At 49.5% G+C, this 16,967-nt stretch overlaps 1 protein-coding gene across 4 annotated transcripts in view; it reads left to right on the top strand.

Annotated features, from left to right (window-relative positions):
* Positions 1 to 2,845: 2,845 nt before the first annotated feature.
* Positions 2,846 to 16,967, top strand: part of RERE (arginine-glutamic acid dipeptide repeats) — a 170,411-nt gene continuing 156,289 nt past the window's right edge. For 3 of the 4 annotated variants that reach the window (XM_085558655.1, XM_085558654.1, XM_085558650.1), the window contains exon 1: positions 2,846 to 3,123. The gene's annotated coding sequence lies outside the window, so the exon portion shown is untranslated. Of the gene's footprint in view, positions 3,124 to 7,170; positions 7,214 to 16,967 lie in introns of those variants that run through there. The other variant, XM_085558653.1, reaches the window with a different exon arrangement.

The raw sequence follows: 16,967 nt of genomic DNA, 5'->3' as shown, positions 1-16,967 counted from the left end.
GCATCTTTGGGAAAAAAAAAAATAAAATCTAACCCAAAAGAAGCAGCAGCTTCAAGTGCTATTCCTGCAGCAATCCCCTGGCTATGAACCAAACTCATAATTGGGTCACTTGTTAGTGGGGTAAGGATGTGGCTTCGCCTGCTAGGACGGGCTGGGAATAATTTTGGGGGGTACACAGATGTTTATTACACAACAGAGTCCCAGAATCCCAGACTGGCCTGGGTTGGGAAGGACCTCAAAGCCCATCCAGTGCCACCCCTGCCATGGCAGGGACGCCTCCCACTGTCCCCGGCTGGCCTTGGGCACTGCCAGGGATCCAGGGATGGCCACTGCGGCTCTGGGTACCTGTGCCAGGCATGCCCACCCTGCCAGGGAACAATTCCTGCCCCAAATCCCATCCAGCAATGGGAAGCCATTCCCTGTGTCCCTCCAGCCCTCCTAAATCCTCTCTCTCTATCTTCCCTGTAGCTCCTTCAGGTCCTGGAAGGCCACAGTGAGGTCACCCCAGAGCTTCTGTTTTCCAGGGTGAACAACCCCAATCCTCTCAGCCTTTCCTTGTGCCCCATCCCTCTAATCAAGGTGGTGGCCTCCTCTGCACTAGGATACACACTTTATACAGATATTTATGAGGCTGTTCCCCCCCAAGAGTGCTTGGGTTTGTTTAACAATAAAATCTGGCATCAAAACGCTGTGAGTAAACATTTCCAATCCTTGTGTGGCCACTCCCTCAGCAGGGCAGAGGAGAGCAAAGAGGAAGAGAAAGGGAGAGAGGCTCTGTGGAGAAATTCCCCATCAGAGAGAGCAACTGGGAAAAGCTGAAGGCAAACCTGCCACCCTGGCAATTCATGGAGATTTTAATGCAGACATCCAGAGGCCAAAGAATGTGAAATTGTAATTAGTGCAGAAAATAGGAGAGATGGAATCAGGCTCTATCAAGGACAGCCTAAGTGCAGCTCTGAGATGGCTGTGTCAGCCACTGAGCTGATGTGCATTTCCAGACCCTTATCTAAATTAGTTATTAGAACACAATCAGCTCTGTGTCTCGCCCTCTGTGGCAATGCCCCCGAAGTTGTGCTGGGGATAAATTTGTCCTGTACATTCAGGGCACAGAAGCGAATTCCTCTGATGTGCCGAGCTCAGATCTCCTCGTGTGTTCCCTTCTCTTCAGTGAGAACAGTTCCACTTCCCCCTGCTGAAGGCAATAACAGCCTCAAACTTATCTCTGCAGCACCACTGGCATCGACCACGGAGACAGTTTACAGAGCCAGCAAACAGCTGGGGTTACACGGTGTAATTGAGGGCAAAATCTGCCCTGACATACCCGAGTGCCTTTTCAGAAGGAAGATATAATTCCACATGAAAATGCTCAGATGCCCAGGAAGAATGTGTGACTTTCTTTACAGCCATGTGATTTATTTTGCTGGCCTGTGGAGGAGAGGTGAGGTTCATGTTAAATAACAAGTTTGCTCTATTTTCAGCTCTGGTACCTTCATGTTATCTTGTCTAAATATGTGATAGCTCGGAGATGAAGAAGCTTAAAAAATCTCCTAAGTGACCAAGCGTTTTATTAATTGCTACCCAGTAATTTGGAATTCTGCTGTTGTGTCAACTTCCTCGCTGCACAGAGCAGCAAGAAGCAGCATCAGCTGTTTATCCAGCAAAGCACTTATGCATAATCTGAACATTCAGTGCAGGGCCAGCAACAGCAGCTGAATGTGACTGATCCAGAGTGTGAACCTCGGAGTGCTGATGGGCTGGAGCTTCTGACAGAGCCGTAAAATTCTGTACCTCGCCTGCCATTGAAGACACTTCACACACACTCACTCCTAGGGCTGATGGCTGTTCATAATTCATGAGCACAAGCCAGCTCGGGGCAAACGGCGCACGTCGGACACATCCAGGACAGAGGGACGTGGGCACAGCAGGGCTGCTCGGCCAGGGGCACCGGGGTCATCCTCACCGGGCTGACCATCCCTGAGAGTGTCCTGGGCCAGCCTTGGGCACCGGGGTCATCCTCACCGGGGTCATCCTCACCAGGCTGACTGTCCCTGGGAATGTCCTGGGCCAGCCTGGGGCACCAGAGTCATCCTCACTGGGCTGACCATCCCTCAGAGTGTCCCGGGATAGGGGAAACTGTGGGATGGGATGGGGATGGGGATGGAGATGGGATGGGGATGGGATCTAAGGTCCCTCCCAGCCAGACCATGCAGCGGCTGTCAGTCTCCCCCTGAGCAGCACCAGGGAAGGCTCGGGTGGCACCTCTGGAAGGTCTGTGCTGCCAGGCTAGACCTCTGGACATTCGGAATTTCCTCACATTCAGGGTGCTCGGACACTGGCTGGAGCTGCCCAGGGGGTTTGGAGCGCCCACGGCCGGAGCTGTCCGAGGAACCGCTGGAGGTGGCACTCAGTGCCCTGGGCAGGGTGGGCATGGGCCGTAAGCAGGACTCGACGGTCCAGAGCTCCTTTCTACCCTCAGCCATTCGTGATTCCATTGCGATACCTGGGCTGGCAGCAGCGGGGGACAAAGACACCTCAGAACAACCGGGACAGCGATATGGAACCGGCCGGCAGAACAAGGGGGAGGGAAGGAAAGGCAGGGAGGAAGGGAAGGAAGGAGGGAAGGAAGGAGGGGAGCCCCGCGGGGCCGCTCCGAGCCGAGCCGCCCCTCCCTGCCGCCCTCCCTCACGGCCGCCTTTGTGCGCGGCGCCGCCTCCCCTCGGGTTTAAATCCCCTCCATCCCGCGCCGCCATTGGCCGGCGGGCTGGCGCGGCGCGGCGCGGCGGCCAATGGCGTGCGGCGATACTGGCGGGGCGCGCGGCCGGCGGCGTTGCTGGGCGCCCGCGGTGCGTGCGTGCGGCAGGGCCGGGGCGGGCGGGGGCAGCGCGGGACCGGCCGCGGCTCCTCCTCCTCCTCCTCCTCCTCCTCCTCCTCCTCCTCCTCCTCCTCCTCCTCCTCCTCCGTCCCCTCCTTGTTCCCCGCGAAGATGCCCCTGGGCTGCCGCTGCTGAGGCTCCCCGCCGCTCGCTCCCCCCGCGCCGCCGCCGCTGCCGCCGCCGCCGCCGCCGCCGCCGCTTTGTCCCGGCAGCGCCCCGGAGCCGCCGCGGATGGTGTAGAGCCCGCCGAGGTGGGTGGGCCGCGGCGGCGGGAGAGGCCGCGGGGCAGCGCGGGGAGGGAGCGAGCCCCGCCGGGGCTGCGGGGGCACCGGGCGGCGCGGCGGGGCTCTGCCCGCCGGGGTGCGGGGCTCTGCCCGCCGGGGTGCGGGCTCTCTGCCCGCCGGGGTGCGGGTCTCTGCCCGCCGGGGTGCGGGTCTCTGCCCGCCGGGGTGCGGGTCTCTGCCCGCCGGGGTGCGGGGCTCTGCCCGCCGGGGTGCGGGTCTCTGCCCGCCGGGGTGCGGGTCTCTGCCCGCCGGGGTGCGGGGTCTCTGCCCGCCGGGGTGCGGGGTCTCTGCCCGCCGGGGTGCGGGGTCTCTGCCCGCCGGGGTGCGGGGTCTCTGCCCGCCGGGGTGCGGGTCTCTGCCCGCCGGGGTGCGGGGTCTCTGCCTGCTGTGGTACTGGGATTCTCCCGGGGTGCGGGGTCTCTGCCCGCCGGGGTGCGGGGTCTCTGCCCGCCGGGGTGCGGGTCTCTGCCCGCCGGGCCCGGGCGGCGTGTGCGTGGGGGTTATTTGTTTGTTTTATCCGCCTTTCTCTGATTGTTTCTTTATTTTACCGCTCGTCTGTCGTGCCTGCCTGATGCTCCGCAGGAATAATGTGCGCGGGGAAAAGGCTTAACTTGCGAAGCGTCCAAATAAAGGGGGTGTACGACTTGCATTGGGTTTAAATGCGCGCACACGGGTGGACGGCTGAGCTGTTTAAAAGGCATGCTTGCTTTCATGTGTGTGGGTATGGAATCCTGAAATGAAGATTTTATGCAAATTGATTTAATCATAACATTTTCGGTAGCATAGGAAGGGGTGGGGTTTTCTCTTTTTTTTTTTTTTTTCCTCTTTCGTTTGTTTTGTTTTGTTCCCATTTCTCTTTCTAAAGCGTGAAAAGAAGATGCCCAGAATCAGGAAAGTAGTAGGAGGTAGACAACATTGGAGGCTTGATTGCTGAAACTGACTGCTCAAGAAATTGCTGGGAAGAAAACAATATGATTCATTGTTGAGGTGTCTCTGCCCTTAGATTTATTTTTACAGGCTGCTTGCAGTTATTTTGGTTTGCTGAGTTCTTAGGCTGAGTTTTTCCTCGAAGCAGCAGCGTTCTTGGAGATGAGGAGCTCAGAGGGTTTTTATGCAGTCAGCAGGCTGCTGTCTGATGGCTGTTTACTCCTGGCTTACATTGGCCAATTATTGAAATCGGAGGTGTTATTTGCTTGTGCACCCGTGCAGCCGAATTGAGGAGCCTCATGTACTAGTTTATCCTGTTAGAATTCAGTAAAAAATGCATTCTCCGAGCAGATCTGAAGTGACAATTCAGGTAGTGTGCCTGTTGTAAAATGTGGGGTTTAACCAGATAAAAATGAACACTGTGTCAAAAGAAGTAGTTCTTAGTCGTGAAAAGAGCATGTCAAAAATTTTATTAATATGCAACATACAACATATTTTTGTTGTTCTGGTATTGCCAGGCAAACATTGTTGGGGTTTCTTTCTTTTTTTTTTTTTTAATATTTTTTTCCTTTTGCTACCCAGCTCCCTTAGAATGGAGAAACCCATGGTGGTTAAGAGGCGTGGAAACGTTTCAGTGATAATAAAAGCACTTGTGGTGAAGCCGTCTCCTGCTGGTTCCCGTGCCCGAGTTTGCCCCCCGGCTGGCGGAGGGGGCTGCTGGCCGTGCCCGGCTGGCCATGGGGCTGCTCTGCCTGTTTGTTCTGGGGGTTTGGGGGGTTTTTGGGGTTTTGGCCGTTCGGTTTCGTGTGCGGGAGCTGCCTGCACACAATGCCCGGGCTGCGAGCTCATTGTTCTTGCGCGCCCGCCGCCGCCGGGGCTCCGCTGCCTGGCAGCGCCTTTCTCGGCGGAGCGGGGGCACGGGGAGCCGGGCAGTGCTCCCCGCCCTGCCCTGCCCTGCCCAGCCTCGCAGGTGAGCCTGGCGTGCTCCATTCAACTTTCCTCCCTTCCCTGTGCAGGGACAGCCTGGCAGCAGAGCTGCTTCTCGCACCCCCGGGCTGCCCCCGCAGCCGCGTGTGCCAGCGCAGGACACGTCGCATTAAAGCCTCGGCGTGACAAAAGCAAGAGGAAGTGCAGAGCTTGACTCCTGTGTACACACGGTTTCCCTTCCTGGTGCTTGTTTCAGGCTTTTGTTTTGCCAGCAGCGCCTGTGGAAAGGCCCGGAGCTGCTGTAGAATTGTGGGGTGGCTGGAGCTGGGGTGCACCCCTGGATCACCGAGTGCAGCCCCATCCTCCTCTCAGGGCTGGGCTGGGCTTTACATCCTCAGCAGGATGTAAAGGAGCAGCTGCAGGCTTGAGATTTTGGTTGGGTCGGTGAGGTATGGTAAAAGCTCAGCTGCCTAGCTGGGGATGCTGAGGTGTGCAGAAGGGAGTGAAAAATAACGTGGTTGTTGAGCAAAAGTTGCCAGTGTGCTGGATCCTTCGGAAAACAGGAAACAGTGACTGTCATAGTTTAATCATGAGGTCTCTGAGTTTTGGTTTTGACTCTTTAGCTGACTTCAGTGTGTAATTGGGGTATATTACTTCATTTTCCTCACCTGAATAAAATGTGGTGGTTACCTCTGGCTTGAGGACATCTCTGGGTATTTTTCTCCCCCTCCCAGCTTTGGTGTGGCCACAGACTGTGGCTATTGTCTGCATGAGTGCTGTGGTGTGAGGTCAGGGAGGTGCAGCAAAGCTCTCTTTGCCTCTGGGATTCCTGTGCCCTGTGAATTTGCACTCTGCAGAGACTGGGGTGGGTAACTCTGCCCCTGGACAAAGCTCCTGATGCTCCTGTGCAAAATAGGGGGATTTCCTGGGCAGAAAGGTGAGTGGGATCAGGAGAGACAGCCCTGTCCTCAGCCCTCATCCCCGGTGGCTGAGCAAGCAGGGATTTCTCTGCATCCAGGGGTTTGTTTTACCTTGGTGGGGATTGTTTGCTTCCTGTGGAGCTGTGGCTGCAAAGTGAGTAAGTGACAACATTCATGGGTTTGAAGAGATGTGTGTGTGTGATTTTTGAAGCTGTGAACTTAGCAAGCTGTGCCAGGGAAGGGTCAGGTTGGACGGAGGGTCAGGGATGCACTGGGTGGGATTTTGGGGTGTCTGGGCAAGGCTGAGAGCTGGACTCTGTTCCCCATGGTCCCTTCCAGCTCAGGAGATTCTGTGACCCTGTAATTGTTAACACTGGTTGCAGCTTAGGTGAGAAAAAAGGGCATTTTGATGTTGTGCTTTAATAACTGACTTTTTAAAATAACACTCAATCCGTAAATTTATTCTCACAGCTCCAAAATGCATCTTTCTGTAGGAGCCCATGAAGAACTCCTTTCACTTTTGGGAGAGGGAGAGGACAGGTGTGCCAGGAGCACACAGAATTGAGAGTGTGTGTTAGTGGGGGGGTTCTGGCCCTGCAGAAGGTGCCTTGTCCTCCCAGCAGGGCTGCTCACAGCCTGCCTTGCCCGAGGGGCTCTGACTTCATTCCCAGCTCTGGGGAGAACCCGGGGAGCCTCAGTGCCAGGTTACACTTTGCTCTTGGTGTGTGAACAGTGCCCGGATTGTGCTTAATTTCTGCTTGGAAAAATAATGACAATTGGAAAACAATTAGTTATTATGTGATCCTGAAATGAGATGAGGGAGCAAGGACATAAATTATAAAGGGGTGGCTGGCGTTGGAGTTAACCATTAAAAAACCCAAACAAACTCAAAACAACCAACTCTAAGTTCCTAATGAACTGGCATTTGGGGTTTTTTTTAAGTGGCATCCTGGCTAGACTAACTATTTTTAATGTTCAGCTATTTTTCACTCTGGTTTTACTATACGTTGCAGTTGTCTCAGTTGCGTGAAGTCTAAACAAGTTGTCCTGCTTCACTTAAAAGGATTCACTCTGATTTTAGCTCAGAGCTTAAATTTAAATCAATAGGTTTAAAACGCGGCATATTTTTAAGTGAAACCCATCTTTGAACCATAACAGAACAACCCCCCTATTGATTGGAAATCTGTTTATTTAATGTGCTTTTTTTTTTTTTAAAGCTGCCTGACGTGAAGTTTGCAGGTTGCTGCTGAGGAGTTGCTTGGTTGTGCCAGGGAGACGGCGAGGTGGGTGTGATTTGGGAATGGCTTTTCCAGCCAGCTGCTGGGGAGAAAACCCCAGCCCTCCGTGGGGCGATGGAGGTGTGGGGGAGCAGGATCCACAAGGCAGCTTTGTGCCTTTGCCAGCAGCGTTTTCCACAGGCTGTGCTGCTGGTGGTGCCTGTGCCCAAGTGCTCCTTTCAGGAGGCTGATGGGGGAACAAAGGAGCAAACAGGAGCTGAATGCTGCCCTGGCTCCCTGTGCCTCCCAGCCCACGGGGCGAGGCTGCCTGGCAGGGCCTGAAAAGCAGCAGCAGATCGAAATATTGGCCCGGCTGTGCCTGCCTCAATAGGTGTTGTGTGCTGGGCTTCGCTTTTGTTTTTTAATGCAAATGTTTGTTAGCTCGCTGAGTTGTACCCTGACCTAGAGAAAAGTGAAACTTAGCGAGGGCACAAACATCACTTTTCCCTCTGTGCCCAGCCGGGGTAATGGTCACGTTTTTTCTTTGGGGTTCATAGAAACCTGTGTTTGGAATGCACTGTGTCAAGGTGCTGGTGTTTCTGTGGATTCCAGACAGAAAGGGTTCTGTTTGCATTTGGCATCTTAATTCATTAATTTTATTTCAGAAGTGCAGTTGTGAAAATGTGCATCACTTTAGGTATCGCATAAATTCCATAGATTAAAGAGTAAGTTTTGGTGATTGAGTTACTGAAAAATGGGCTATTCTCTGACTGTGTAGGTTGTCTTTTGTTCTTCCTACAGAACACAAATGAGAGGCCAGTTCAAATTGTAAGATTCAGGATAAGTGGAAGAAAATGAGTGCTCATTAATTTTGAGGTCTTAGTTAATCTATGTATTTAATCTACTTGTCTGTAATAAAAAAAAGTTACCGTGGTATTATTAATCCCTGGTACTGAGAATAATTTTTGGCCTGTTTCAGCTATGTAACAGGATTTCTCTTTTATGATGATGGCTGTTCCATGATCATTTCTAGTACAGGCAGTGAGGGCAGGACTGTAAATTTATTTTCCTGATCACCAGAACTAATGAAGGTTCTGTTTTAGTGTTTCTGCCCAGGAGACAGGAGCTGATAAGTCCTGAAGTTTGCTCCCTCCATCCCTGTTGCCAGTGAAATCCTCTTTTTTCCACTGTCCTTCCTAACAGTTGAGTGGGCAATAACATGGCTGTGCCTACGGGCTCCTGGCTGCCAAGCAAAAGCCCAAATGCTGCTTTCTGTCTGGCCATGCCTTACTGGGGATGTAATTAATTAGAGAGTTTTTTCCTATCCATCTGCTGGCTTGCACAAAACTTTCAGGAATGTTGGTTATTGCTGAGATGACTGTCGTGGCAGGCTGGTTGGAAATTCATTATGCACTACAAGTTACTGGCATGAAATAAGAGGAGGAGGGAATTGGGGAGGGGGGAAGGGGGGAACTGAGGTGAATTAGGGAAGTTTGTTTTCTCTGAGGAAAGGGGATAAAGAAAGAGAAAGGAAGTTGTGTCATCCAGTGCTAATAAATATTTCTGTCTGGGTGATGAGCAGTGTCTCCTTTATGTTGGTCCTTTTCATGTGGCCGACTGGTTTGGGGTGGAAGCAGACAAATTATTGGGCACTGGGCCCATCTTCCTGCAGATTTTCCTTCTTTTTTCTTTTTTTTTTGGAGCTCTTTGGAAGCACTGTAGTGTCAGCTGGTCTGGGAGCAGGCATCTCCTACAGCTGTTGGTAAAATTCATCGGGGAAACACTCTTGTCATGTACTAAAAATGAATAAAATCAGTAAGGAGCAGAACTTCTTGCCGATGAGAAGGCTCTGTTGAAAGTTTTAGGAAGCCCAGCTTTTCTGTGGTTTGATGTGAACCTGTGTGTGCGTTGAGGCCATTTTCCCCACGAATGCCAGTGCTGCTCGTGCAGCACGTGGGAGGTGCCAGCCTTCCTCCCCTGCAGGACAGGTGAGTCCAGCAGCCCTTGTGTGTCCGTGCTGCAGGAAATGCCTCTGGACACCTCACTCAGAGTGGCTCTGGCTCCTGGCATCTCAGCCCTGCACTCAGAGCTTGGCTCAGCAGACTGAGCACTGCCTGTTCCATAGCCACCCATGTATTGCACAAACTGACACATGGTCTCATTTTAGCTAATGGCTTTAAAGTTTTAACAAAAACTAAGCCAGAGAGTCCTTTTCTCTACTGCTGTTGAGGTCACAGTGGTCTGGAGGGAGCTGGTAGGACTGCACCATGTTTTAAACCTGAGCACCTGCAGTAATTATGTGGTTGAATTGCAAAGTAAAGCAGGATGATCTAGACTTGAGTGTTTTGGTGTGGTGAAATAGAGAATTAAACCAGAAAATGATGGTTTCTGTCAAAGCTTACTGTTTTGGCAACCAGTTTATTCCCTGGTTTAAAGAAAATGGCAAATTCAGTTAGTAATTAACTATGCATTATAGGGTGTTAGGGGATCAGCAGCTTTGTGCTAAATATCAAAGCTATTAAATGTATGTGTTTAAGGATTATGAATCTTCTTAAACAAGTGCATATATGGCAGTAGTCTGCTGATGCCAGCATCCACAAGGGACTGGAATATGTTTACATGGAAAGTGTCATGAATATGAAAGAAGAAAGTGCTGTAGATCATGGAATTCTAGTGCTTTAAGGGTTGTATTTCCCTGAGAAATACCCAGGAAAAAATGGTGGTGTCAGACAGCTGGAGCCTTCAGATGGGCTTTGCATGAAGAAAGAACACAGGTTCATCAGAGCAGGTGCTCCCTGCTTTAGGGGAAGGAAACACAATTTCCCCGTGCATGTCCTTTGGTGCCTGGTACTGCCGTGCCAGGGGTGCAGCCTGGCTAAGAAGGAATGCAGTGTCTCCATTAAAGATCTTCTAATGAGGTTGGTGCAGGAGACTCAAACACTTAATCCTCGTTTCTACAAACTGGGAGTGAGATGCAGGAAATCTAATTTATGTCTCTAAGGTCATTCATTTTCATGAAACTTAATAGACCTGGCTCTGACTGCTCCTTAAACCACTGAATTATGTTACTTGCCTTCCAACATGAACCCTTCAGATGAGAACCTTTACTCAATGATTCAACAAACCTATTTACCTGTACACTTAAAGATTGCTGTGTGTCAAATGCCCAGCTAATAACTCCCCAGGAAATAACTGGCTTACCTCCTTGATGTGCCCCTCCTGTCTGTGGCTGATCAGGGAAACCTTGCTCTTGGAAGAAAACTGAGGCAGAATCCAGGTTCTCTTCTGCTCTGCTGGAGCAGTCCTGGCTGCTGTTTGCATGCTCCAGCAGAGTTCTGAGCTATTGAAGGGCAGTAGGAGAAAAGGCAGTGGTGCACACAGTCTGGTGATCTGAAGGTTTTTTTTTTTAATTGTACTAATTCATAGGGAGGTTCTGGATTTATCAGTGGCATGTTCCTGTATCTCACACGTCCTTTAGCAGGTCACTGGAAATGTATGTGACTTGTAACATGTTTATTTTGTACCTCTGCTTAGGTGTTTTTCATAATTCTGCTCATTTCCCTGCTGTAGACTTTGAGATTCTCCCTGTTCTGTTTTTTGGTGATTAATGTGAGTGTTTGAAGATGTTTCTTTTTCCCCGAGTCTCAGTCCCTGTCACAGCTCACCTTCCAGAGCTGGCTTTGTTAAACAGGCTGTAAACAGCATATCTGCTCATCCTTCTGGCTGGAAAAAGTCATTTGATTCTTATTTCCTGCTTGTCTTCATGCTGAATAGCCTCAGTCCTTCATTGTTGGGTTTTATTGTGTAACTGCTCCTCTTTGGAGCGCGAGCAGCGGAGCTGCTGCTTGGTTCTCTGGGTCCTCGCTGCTCTCTGCAGCCCTGCCTCAATTAACGTGCTCTTCCCTGCGCTAATTAGTCAGCAGATAACTCCTTCCACAGCTTTTGTCCCAAAGTACGAGTTGGCAAGACGTGGAATGTAATTACTTCTGTGTATGCTTAGTCAAGTCTTCGGAGTCCCCAGAAGTTGTTCACGCTCGTCCTTGCTGTCCTGTTCTGGTGAACATCTGGGATGCTCTGGTGAACATCTGGGATGTCGTGGGGAGAACTGAAGGCTGGGAGGGATTCCTGGTGAATCCCTTGTTCAGGACGTTCTGCTGGAACCTGAACACGTGTCCTGTGTTAGATCCCCAGGATATTACACTTAGCTAATAGCTTTAATTCCTGCGCAGGATAAAGGGCCAGGGTGCAAGCAGCTAACAAGAGAGACTGGGAAGAGTCCAGGTTGTTAATTCCTGACAGGAATTCAGATGCTGGTACCTCAATATTTGGATTGTGCTCCAGACACTTCAAAAAGTGGCCAAACTCATTGCATGACCTTGAGCCAAGGAACTCCTTGCAGTTGGAACTGCAATGTAAGCAAGTTACTCACTGCTTACAAGAGAGGTGTGAGGGTACTTCGTTATCAGGGAGCTTTATAGCTGTTGGGCAACAAGAAAGTGCCAATTTGCTGTGTCTGTTTACCCTGCTAATCTAAAAATGTGTTTAACTTTGTTAAACACGATGTTTCCTTTTCGCAGTGATCGTAAAGCAGGCAGTTAATGAAAAAAACCCATAAATATATAAAAATATATGCATATAATGGTATATTTGCATCAAAACATCGCTGAGCTCTCTGTTCCATGTCACTGCACGTCGCCACGTTCTCACTGTACCTTTGAGTTTAAGACATTTGCTTTTTTACTTAAAGGCCTAATTCTGATGGCAACTGAATGTTGTATCTTTGCATTTGTTATTGTGTGTCCCAGTGTATCTATTTGGTATTACTTGTCCATAGCAAAGCAGGATTTTGCCATACCAGCAGCTGTAGAGAATATCTAATTCCTTGGTATTGAATGGAAATTATTCTTATTGTTTTTTTTAAATGCCTCTTCTGTTAGATGCCAAATTTGAGCTATATTAATTTTTTTTCCCTTAAAGGTTTTGGAATAAATTTTTGGTTTGCTGTTTTCTGTGATTTTCAGAACTCTTTTATGTCTTGTCCTGGATCAAATTTGCCTTTAAAATAAGCTTTGTAGGAATAATCTTGCCCTTGGTTTAGGTATTTGTGCATTCAGTGGAGCAGAAAGATGAGGCAGGACAGCTCTGAGCGTTCCTGGTGCTGAGTCCTGCCCTTGGTGTCCCTCCTGTTCCTGATGGGCTCCTGCAGAAAGCCCTTCCCAGTCAATATTGGAAATTCTCCCTGAGGATCCTTCTCTCTACCTCCTGAAACTGCAGGGCTTGGGATTTCACTTTCAGGTGCACAAAGGTGAAGTTCTGAATGTTGAATGAGCCTTCCAGGATGGAAGGAGGTGGAGTCATCCCACCGGAGGAAAAGCCAGGGGATATTTCCTATGTACATGTTTGGTTTTAATAAAAATATGTTCTGTAGAATCCAGTTCAGTAGGAACATAATTTGCACCTCATTTAATAAATTTAAATAAGGTTCTTTAAATCACTCTGTGGTCCAGTGGGTGTATGAAGAATCAAATCTGTGTTCTCTCTTCCCTGGGGAGAGGAAGGGCGGGCTCCAGGGAGGAAAATGAGGCAGAAGAGATTAATACTTGCAGTGCAGGAAACACTGATCCCTCTGTGATCTAAAGTTTCTGTTTGAAGTCCAAGCAGGTCTTTTCTCTGTGTGCCTGGATGTGTTTTTGAGCTGCTGTGGGCCTTTCTGTCTGGGCTGTGATTAGACAAGAGGTGGTGGCTGTAGTGAGCTGGTGTCACAAGTAAAACCAAAGTAGTCCTTAAACTCTAAAATTAAACTCAAACAAACAATTATTATGGAGAATGGCTGGGGTAGGAGGGTTTCCCTCTCTTATGAGTGTACTTAGGTATGTGCATGACTTTGCCTCATTTATTGACTGGGACTTATTTTCTTCCCCTCTAGTTGGGGTTTTTTTTGAGGTCCAACTGCGTTCATTTTCCACATTATGTTGCTACAGAAAAACACCAGACTTAAAAGGTACCTTAGAAGTACCTCTTGGCAGCAGCAAAGCCCTTGTCTTCAGTGCTCAGGCAAATGCCTCAATTTTGAGAGGAGTGGATTTTTGTGCGGGCAGAACCTATTTGAGTAGCATCCTTAAGCATCCCTGGGAGATTGCTGCCTGCTTAGTTCCTTGATGTTCTCAGTTCTCAGGTCATCAGTTCCTGCTTGCAGAAATGGGACCGCAGGGGCCAGCCATCCATGGCAGAGTTTGACTTGTGCAGCTGTGGCAATGCCTGGTGTTTCAGAAGGCTGCAGATGTTAAATGTTTGTCAGGAGGAGCTGCCGAGCGTGGCACGTGCCTGACGTGCTGACTTGATCAGCTCTGCCTTTGGGCTGCAGATAAATTGGCTGTCAGGGAGGGCTGCGAGTGTCGTCTCTATAGCACAGCACGATTTTTGGGTGGTTTGGTTTTGTGTTTTGCTTTTAAGCCACTGGTATCAAAACAAACCCTGAGTGCTCTGGGGACTGAGCACTGCCTGACTTGGAAGCTTTCACATTAGTGAGGAAGGGAGCACTGGGAGGCTGACATTTGGGGTAGCCCTGCATACTGAAATGCATCAGCTCACTTAATGCTGTCAGAGTGCAGCAGCTGGAGGGCTTGTCCTGCACGTGTGCAAGTCCTGCCTCTGAGCCACAGCCCCTCCAGATCCCTGCAGGAGTGGGCATCCAGGGGAATTGCATCTGGCTGCTGCCATTAGTGCAGTGTGTTCCTGACAGGACAAAGCCTTTGTATAATCTGGCTTTTATGATGAGCCTGAGCTTGAGGAAACCCACATTTCTCTGTAGTGGTAACTCATTCAGCTGTGTCTAAAATTTGATTTTTGTCTTGTAGGAGGCAAAAATATTTGCTATGCCTTTAGTTCTCAGTAAAGTGTCAGAGCTGTGTTAGATCACAAGGTTTAATTTTGCTTGCTTGTGCATTTTTTTCCTCCAGCATGGGATTTCTTGCTATTTTCTTGGTGTGAAAAACAGCCCTTACAGTGCTTTTCACCATGGCACAGCCCCATCCAAAAGGAAAACAGAAAAAAACCTGTGGAAAACGGAAGGGTTTGGGGAATGTGCTTCTCAAAAAGAATGTGACAGCTCACCTACACATCACTTCATTCTGTTGTGTCAGGAGAGTTCATCAGAGATGTATTTGCTCATCTGTGTTAAAGAGAATTCCTTCTGTGACTCTGAGCAGAGTTTCACAGCTGGTGGTTGAGGTGAGAAAGTGATTCAGGTTTGGGCCACAGGTGGGTGCCACTTCTGTGTTCGTGACAGTTCGATTGTTGGAGTGAAATTTGGGATTTCATTGCTCCCAGAGCAGTGAGGAGCTGCACGCACCCGTGACCACCGACTGTCCCTGGAGTGGCCAGTGTTGGCCTGCCTGGACTGGTTGTTGCTTGCCACACGTTTGAGGTGGTGGCTGTGGTCAGAGTAAGCAGAAAAAGCTTTCTGGAGTCTCGCAGGCAACTGGAAATATTTCTGACTGGGTTTAGGAGAAGGGGAAAGAGCTGTGCAGATGATTATTAGGGGAGCTTGGGAGTGCAAACTGTATGCATTGGAAAGAAGCCAACTCTTAAACAGAACTGTTAAGACCCGTGCTCTGATCAGCTTTTGAATGTGGAAAGAGCTCCCCGGTCTGAATTACAGGGCCCTTGTTAAATGATTACATGAGGTATGTTTAAAAATAGCAAATGTCTTTTATGTCCAGTCAAATAAGGTTCTTGGCAGTCAAATGAAATCTATGTTGACTTCCATCTGACAGCCAAGTGACTCAAATTCTATGTTTCCTAAAGGAGAATGGCTTTTTTATTTTTAGTTTCCGATTAATTCCATTGTAGCCTGTAACAATAAATAATCTTGTGCTGGATTTTCTTTGTAAAAGTAGGATCCATAACTCTGCAAGCGAGCTTTAGTTCAGCTGTTTAAAGCAGGGTGGGTTTAAATGCTGTGCTAAGGCAAGCTTGAATTTGTGAGGGCTCTTTTTTCAGTGGGAAATGGTCTGTTGAATGCTTCTCCAGCGTGTTCCTGTGCACTTCAGTTTGCCAGATTAACGGAGCTATTAGTAATAGCCACTCCTGCTCCTTCAGCCTGAAAGAGTTGGTAAGCATGGAGCTATATGTAGTTTGTATTTTTAATTAAACTTGTACTGGGATTATCTTGCATTACCAGCTACCTTCTAGAAGATTATGTTCATAAAAGGTTCATGAGTTGTTAAGTGGAAGAGATTAAAGTGATTGTTGGCGTGTTAGTAGAATTATTTGTTGCCTACGCAGCATTTGTTCATAGCTTTAATTTGCCAGTAATGGAAGACAAGTAAAATGCAAGCATCTGACTTTTAAAATCTACACTAGCTGACAAAATGAGGCCATATTTCAGAGTGATTGTCTTTTGTATTATTATTCTTTTAATGTGATGTTTGGTTGTTCAGAAATACTGAGTGGAAGAATATTGTTCTCAGTGTTTTCGGCGCTCCTACATTCTGGTGATGCTCTTCATGGTGTGACCAGAAATGTATTTTATTAAAAAATGGAAAACCACTTAAAGCGTGGAGGGGATAAAGGAGCACAAAGAACTGATGAGCAGATGCTGGAGGAGATGGTTTCTATTATAGTGGACTTGTAAATCCTTGCTGCGTTGGTCATTTAATCAATACAGGAGAGGTGTTGGAGGGATCCTGTGCTGAGGGAGATAATGTCTTTAAACGCAGTGCTCGGGATGATTTTATGCATCCAGATCTGTTTAGCATGAGCTGTGCAATAGGTCGGGCAGTGAAGAAGAATACAGCGGGTGTCTGTGCTGTTATCAAAACCCCTTAGGGAGCTGTGCTGCCTGAAAGGCTCCCTTTGTGGGGCTGGGGTCCCTCGGGGAGCGGGCAGTGCCCGGCCTGGCCGGGCAGCACGGGTGCCTGGTGCCGCAGCCACAATGCGGGCACAGTGTGAGTAAACATCTGCTGCCTCAGCCGTGGATGCCAGGCAGCCTGGGCAGCTCCAGAGCCAGCGAGTTAAAACAAACATTGTGCGATTCTGCTGTGGAAACGTGAGGAGTTACTTTGAGAGATGGTCTGTGGGGTGAATTTCTGTGTGCAGAGTGTTAGTGTAGACTAAACCCAGTTTCCAGTGCCTTCAGTGGTGCTGCAGGAATGCGTTGCGCTGTTCTGCTCTGGATGTGGTGTAAAAAAAGATATTTTCCCCTCTCCTTTTTAGGGTTGTTAGGGTTGGCTGGAGCAGGAGCAGGATGGGCTGGTGCCCCTTGGCAGGGCTGTGCCAGAGCTGCAGTCCCAGCTCCACATCAGCCCTGCCTCTGCCCAGCCTGGTACCCAGCTCTCCACTGTGGGGATGCTCGAGATGATTAAGGATTCAGATGGTAATTGCTCTTTGGTTGCCAAAAATGTATTCTGTTAACAATATGTCCAATTTCTGTTGCTGCAGCTCTGCCTGTGCCCGGGGTGAGGCTGCTCTGTGCTGGCACTGCCAACGTGTGCCTGCCTGGTGTTAGGGACCGGCCATGGGCCGTGTCCGGGGTCTGGGTTTAACTGGGAAGCTCACACAGCACTGACCATCCCCAGGCTGCTCTCTGGAGCTGGGAAAACACAGCTCCTCTCTGGGGCAACCTGCAAACCCAGATTTTCACAGCCAGGCTTGTGAGAAGTGCATTTATTTCTGTGTTTTCCAACACAGCTCCTTGGTTTCTCAGTGCTCCTCCAGGCAGGCAGGTATTCAGGGCAGAATCCAGTATATAGGCCAGTCACCACATGGTGGCAATTTTCACAGGAAAGGAATCTGAGTGGATAGAAAGCCTGGACTTCCC

The sequence above is a fragment of the Lonchura striata genome, chromosome 21 (assembly GCF_050655825.1).
Source record: "Lonchura striata isolate lonStrDom1 chromosome 21, ASM5065582v1, whole genome shotgun sequence".
Lineage (NCBI taxonomy): Eukaryota > Metazoa > Chordata > Aves > Passeriformes > Estrildidae > Lonchura > Lonchura striata.
This window is presented reverse-complemented; position numbering and strand designations above follow the sequence as displayed.